Source organism: Octopus sinensis, linkage group LG6 (genome assembly GCF_006345805.1).
Source record: "Octopus sinensis linkage group LG6, ASM634580v1, whole genome shotgun sequence".
In the NCBI taxonomy this organism is placed as follows: Eukaryota; Metazoa; Mollusca; class Cephalopoda; order Octopoda; family Octopodidae; genus Octopus; species Octopus sinensis.
The window spans coordinates 33,683,385-33,689,487 of record NC_043002.1 but is presented as its reverse complement, the minus strand read 5'-3'; the positions used below and the strand labels follow the sequence as shown (position 1 = coordinate 33,689,487).

General features: G+C 43.8%; 1 protein-coding gene across 1 annotated transcript in view; it reads left to right on the top strand.

Annotated features, from left to right (window-relative positions):
* Positions 1-205: 205 nt before the first annotated feature.
* LOC115213201 (sodium- and chloride-dependent glycine transporter 2-like) overlaps positions 206-6,103 on the top strand; it is a 44,356-nt gene continuing 38,458 nt past the window's right edge. Inside the window, exon 1 of the mRNA XM_036503812.1 lies at positions 206-259. The gene's annotated coding sequence lies outside the window, so the exon portion shown is untranslated. The remainder of the gene's footprint in view (positions 260-6,103) is intronic.

The window sequence follows — 6,103 nt, the reverse complement described above, 5'->3', positions numbered from 1 at the left end:
AAGCCTGTAATTTGCTGAAATCTCTTCTAAATTTCGGTAAGTTTGAAACTATTCATATTTACTTGTATATTTCTTTCGATGAAATTAACTTAAACTCTATTAATAGTTTATAGATTAAAGCAGCATATAATTTTTTGATCTAAAATATAAGTTCCAAATTTTGGCACAAGGCCAGAAATTTTGGGGGACAGATTAAGTCGATTACATTGACTCCAGTGCTCAAATGGTACTTATATTATAGACCCCGAAAGAATGAAAGGTAAAGTCGATCTCCGCAGAATTTCAACTTATAACGCAAAAACTGACGAAATGCCGCTAAGCATTTTACCCGGCGTGTTAACGATTCTGCCACTTCGCTGCCTTTATTTTGGGTCTGAAATACTGAAAGGAACCAATGTGCGTGAGAGCGCATATCTTGTTATTAATTTTGTTGTCGTTGATTTTGTTGTTATTATGTGAGATTGTGTATATATAAGATGTGTATGAGGTGTTGGAATTCAGCTCTGCTCAGCATTTGAACTTTCGAACTTGTGGTTAAAAGTGTTCTATTTATACTCATAGCTGCATTAAAAAAAATAATAAACTCTATATTGCAAATTAGATTGTCATTGTCCATCTGCAAAGTTTCCTCAAGCGAGAGCGTGGTGGCCAGAAGATACTCGTTCTATTGGTGGGCACTTAGTTTAGTTTTCTTGGTAAATAATTTTTTTTTAGCTAAAATAATAGAAACTGTCTAAGGTTTCACAACATTGAATGAGTTAAATATTGAGTTTGAGATGAAAGAAAAGTAATTTTTATATTTTGGCAATGGCTGGAATTTTACTAACAGAAAACGTAGTAGAATTACGAGAAATTATTCAAGTTTTTTTGGGGGATGGCTGGATATTTAACAGAAACTGAAGTGAAGTAAGCGAAACTATTAAATCGTTTTCCATAGTCGTAACCAGCAGTAAAATATTTTGTTAGAAATTACTAATTTCAGAGAAAATTTGACTAATTCTCGAAAACTATTTTCGAATTCATTGGAATTAAATACTGAAATATATTTGGAATCTATAGAAAATGTTAAGTTTGATGGTAGTGGAAGAAAAGGTCGTACGAAGAACACCGATATGATCGAGGTGGATGGAAGTATTGTCTAAAAGGAGGAGTTATATTTCGTAGACGAAATTCTACAGCGATTAATATATTCGCGTTGGGATCTATCAGAAAGTATTAAGAATGGATACGTTCGTAGTTGTTTATGCAATGATGTAAAAATGGGAAGTCGGATTAAGCGTTGTTTCTTTGTCTTTCTGAAGAGGTCACAGGATGAATTAAAAAATAATGATCGAAAAAGCCACAGAAAGAATTTTCTGATATAATTAAAAAGGGCTTTAATAAACAGTTTTTAAGGCAGTTTTTTCAGAGTGCTATTTGTTCATGGACCGAATCATATTCTTTATAAAACGTATTTGGTATTTGTAAGAATTAGCACTTCCTTCTCAAAGCTTGGATTCGAAATCAGACCCAAGAATCATTGGTCGTAAAATACCAATGCACAAAAAGGCGCGAAATCAGAATCTCTTTGTTCTGACAAAAAATGATGGATCGTCTCCCTTCGACCTCTGACCCGAGCAGGTCAGGCGAAGTTTAACAGGACGACCAGCGACCTACTGTACGCAATAACACTCTTGCGGTATATCTATTTTTCTGGCTATTTGAGATGTTATAAATAGAACGGAGAAATAGGTATCTAGAGAGAACCCGAACCAACGTTTAAGAGAACGCCACGCATTTATGAGGACGACGAAAGAATATTCAGAAAGGTGACTCTGTACTGCATGATTTACACACACACACACACACACACCATCAAACATATTCTGCTTTAATGTGTATCCTGTATTATGCATTCCTTTAATATGTATTATTTGCAACCACTATTTAATATGCATTTTGTACAAGCGATGTGTAACATTGCTTACAAATTGATGTAGTGATAATAAATCTTTAATTTATTACAAAGCACTTATGTATTTATTAATACATCCACGCATCCACTACATTTGGTGACCCCGCAAAACGAATCGCGCCTTCCCCGGAACCAGCTTCATCAACCGCGTCGAAGAATTACAGTTTGCACATCACCAGCAACGAAGCAACTGAAAATTCCGACGAAAACAATGAATCTCCCGGAACAAAACCCAGCGGCCAACATCGACATGGCATTCCAAGCGGCGATCTCGTTAAAAATTCCACCATTCTGGACCCACGACCCGACATTGTGGTTTCACCATATAGAGGCACAGTTTGCCTCTCACAGAATATCGAGCGATGCGGCTCGACTTTCTCACGTTATCAGTTCTCTGTCACCAGAAATAACGAACGTGATACGCGACCTTATCATGGCACCACCCGGTTCTGTTTCATATGAAGTTTTTAAAACCACGTTAATAAACAGAACCTCAGAATCCAACAAAAAAGACTTCACCAGCTTCTGATATCGGAAGAATTGGGTGACAAAACTCCGTCCCAGCTTCTTCGGAGAATGAAACAGCTCTCGGAGATGAGACGCTCCCAGAAAAAATCTTCAAGCAACTTTTTCTCCAGCGTCTGCCCTCCAATACCCAGGTTGTTCTCGCGTCCACCAGAGAAAACACATCCCTGGAAGAACTGGCGGAGCTAGCTGACAAATAGCCGAAGTACCGCACAGATATCCAACGGTATCGACGGTGACGCCAGCCGCTCCCAGTACCAATCCTTTCCGTGCACAAACCAGTTCTTCAGAGATTTCGGATTTGCGTGCATTAATGACGCAGCAAGCTGCGCAAATACAAATTCTCACAGCCCAAATACAAGCCCTAAAGTTTAGTCCCCAGCGTCGAAGCACCAGCCGATCTCGACGAGATGGCAGACGGTCCGAAGCCCTAGTGCTACCCGCGGCTCGCATGACACGTGTTGGTACCACACCGAACATTCGGAACACGGGCACAAAAATGTACGGTACCGTGCTCGTTTTCCTCACCAGTTCGGGAAACGGCACAGCCAGGAATTGAACGCGACGGAAGTTCCTGGTTCGCACCCACACAGTCGCCTGTTTTCGTTTGCGATCGTGTAACAGGCACGCGTTTCCTGGTTGACACAGGTGCGGAAGTCAGCATCATCCCAGTCTCCAACACTTCTGGAAAAAGAAAAGAGACATCAGTCTGTCTTCAGGCAGTCAACCATTCACCCATTCCAACCTACGGTGAACAGTCCCTAACATTAAACATAGGACTACGCCGCACATTTCAGTGGGTATTCGTCGTCGCTAAACTGCCGACCCCTATCTTAGGAGCCGATTTCCTGCATCATTTCGGTCTCCTGGTAGACATAAAGAACAGACGACTTGTCGACACCACCACCAAGCTTACTGTGCGCGGTATAGCCGCTCGAATGGACACAGTCAGCCCAACTGTAATGCTTACGACAACGACTCGTCACAGTTCCATCCTGAATGATTATCCAGATGTCGCCCGGCCAGTTTTTCATAACCAGCCGATAAAGCACGACGTTACCCACCACATCAAAACCAGCGGTCCACCTGTTGCTGCAAGGCCAGAAGGTTACCACCTGATCGTCTCCAGGCCGTCAAGCGGGAATTCCAGCACATGCTCGACCTCGGAATCATCCGCGTTTCCAGCAGCAACTGGTCCTCGCCGATACACTGCGTCCCAAAAAAATCATCGACCGATTGGCGGGTTTGCGGCGATTATCGATCACTGAATAAAAGCACTATCAGTGATGCCTATCCGGTGCCTTTTCTTCAGGACTTTTCGAGCTCGCTGCATGGAGCTCGCATCTTTTCAAAAATCGACCTGGTGCGAGCATACAACCAAATCCCAGTCGAACCTGCAGACATCTCAAAGACAGCAGTACTACACCTTTCGGAATGTTTGAATTCCTGCGTATGCCTTTCGGTTTACGAAACGCGGCACAGACATTCCAAAGGTTTATCGACATGGTGACTAGAGGTTTGCCTTTCGTCTATGCCTACATAGACGACATACTCGTGGCCAGTAACTCGGACGAAGAGCATAATCAACACCTTCACCTGCTATTCGAACGTCTACGTAAATTCGGAATTGTTATCAACCCTACTAAATGTTTGTTCGGAGTTGCTTCCCTTCATTTTCTCGGCCATATAGTCGATAAAAATGGAATTCGTCCCCTTTCCGAGAAAGTCAAGGCCATCGTGGATTTTCCACCACCCACATCTCTCCGCAAATTAAGGGAATATCTCGGTCTAGCGAATTTCTATCGACGGTTCGTGCCCCACCTCGCTGAATAGCGCAACCGCTCACGGATTTGCTACGTCAGCGAACCTGCAAAAACGCAGATATAGCTCTGACCGAAGATCAACTCGTTTCTTTCGCTCCCTGAAAAAAGCGTTATCTAGCGCTACCATGTGGTTTATCCAAAACCAGACGCCCCACGATGTTTACTCGTTGATGCATCCGATTCCGGAATCGGAGGTGTGCTACAACAGCTTGTTGACGGTATATGGCAACCGTTGTCTTTCTTTTCTAAGCGGTTAAAACCCGCGGAAACCAAATACAGCACATTCAGTCGGGAATTATTGGCGGCATACCTGGCCGTTAAGCATTTCCGTCATATGCTAGAAGGTACCAATTTTGCCATATATACCGACCACAAGCCATTAGTATACGCATTTAACACCAAACCGGATCGCCATTCGCCGAGAGAAATTCGTCACCTCGACTTCATATCGCAGTACACGACGGATATACGCCACATCAAAGGGACGACCAACGTGGCAGCCGATGCACTTTCACGTGCGCAGATCAATGCTATCCACACCACGTCTACAATTGATCTGGCACGTATAGCAGCTGACCATGAGAATGACGAAGAACTTCTAAAGCTCCGGAATTCGTCATCTCTGAAATTTCAGCATGTTCCACTACCATCATCCACAGCCCATATTGGTGTGATATTTCCACTGGTTACCAACGCCCTTATGTACCACAGAAATATCGTCGAGAAGTTTTCTCCGCTCTACATTCTCTGTCACATCCTGGTATTCGCTCCACTCAAAAGCTAATATCGACCCGTTTTGTGTGGACCAGTATCAACAAGGATATCAGAGAATGGACCAAGTGCTGTGTTGCGTGCCAAAAAGCGAAAATCCACCGGCACATAAAATCACCAATCGGTTCATTTTCGCAGCCCGATGCACGATTTCAGCACGTTCACATTGATATCGTTGGAACCCTGCCCCTTCGCAGAACTATTCATATTTGCTAACTTGCGTAGATAGGTTCTCGCGATGGCCCGAAGCCTGGCCCTTATCTGATATATCAGCAGAAACGGTGTCGCTAAAACGCTGATATCACAATGGGTTTCGCGTTTTGGCACACCGCAACAATTACCACCGACAGAGGACGTAGTTCGATTCCCACCTTTTCACCGAGCTGACTCGTCTCCTCGGGTGTAAACACCCCCGCACTACAGCTTACCACCCTGCAGCAAATGGCATGGTGGAACGCTTTCACCGCCAACTCAAGGCATCTATAAAGCAGCTCCAGACAGTTCTCACTGGTTGGAACATCTCCCTCTCATCCTCCTTGGAATTCGATCCACGATTAAGGAAGAACTGGGATATACTCCGGCCGAACTCGTTTATGGCACAACACTCACCTTACCTGGGCAGATGATCGAACCTGTTTCACAAAACTTCCCTGACCCACAACAATATGTGCACCGATTACGAACATCCATGTCGCAAGTCACCCCAGGCCCTAGACAACAGAACGTCGTTTCACGTGTCCCAAAAGATATCAACACATGGACTCATGTCTTCGTGAGGAATGATGGGATACCCTCTCAACTTCGACCACCATATTCCGGGCCCTACAAGGTCATCAAAAGAAACCCAAGTATTTCGTCCTCGATATTGGAGGTAAACGAAATACGGTCTCGATTGATCGTTTAAAAAAGCTTTCATCGAGGAGGACTTACATTCAGTCCCCTCTTTTCCTCAAACAGACTCGGCAACTCCAGCGAACACCACAGATGCTGCACAACCCCGACACACCAAATCAGGAAGAACAGTTCGATG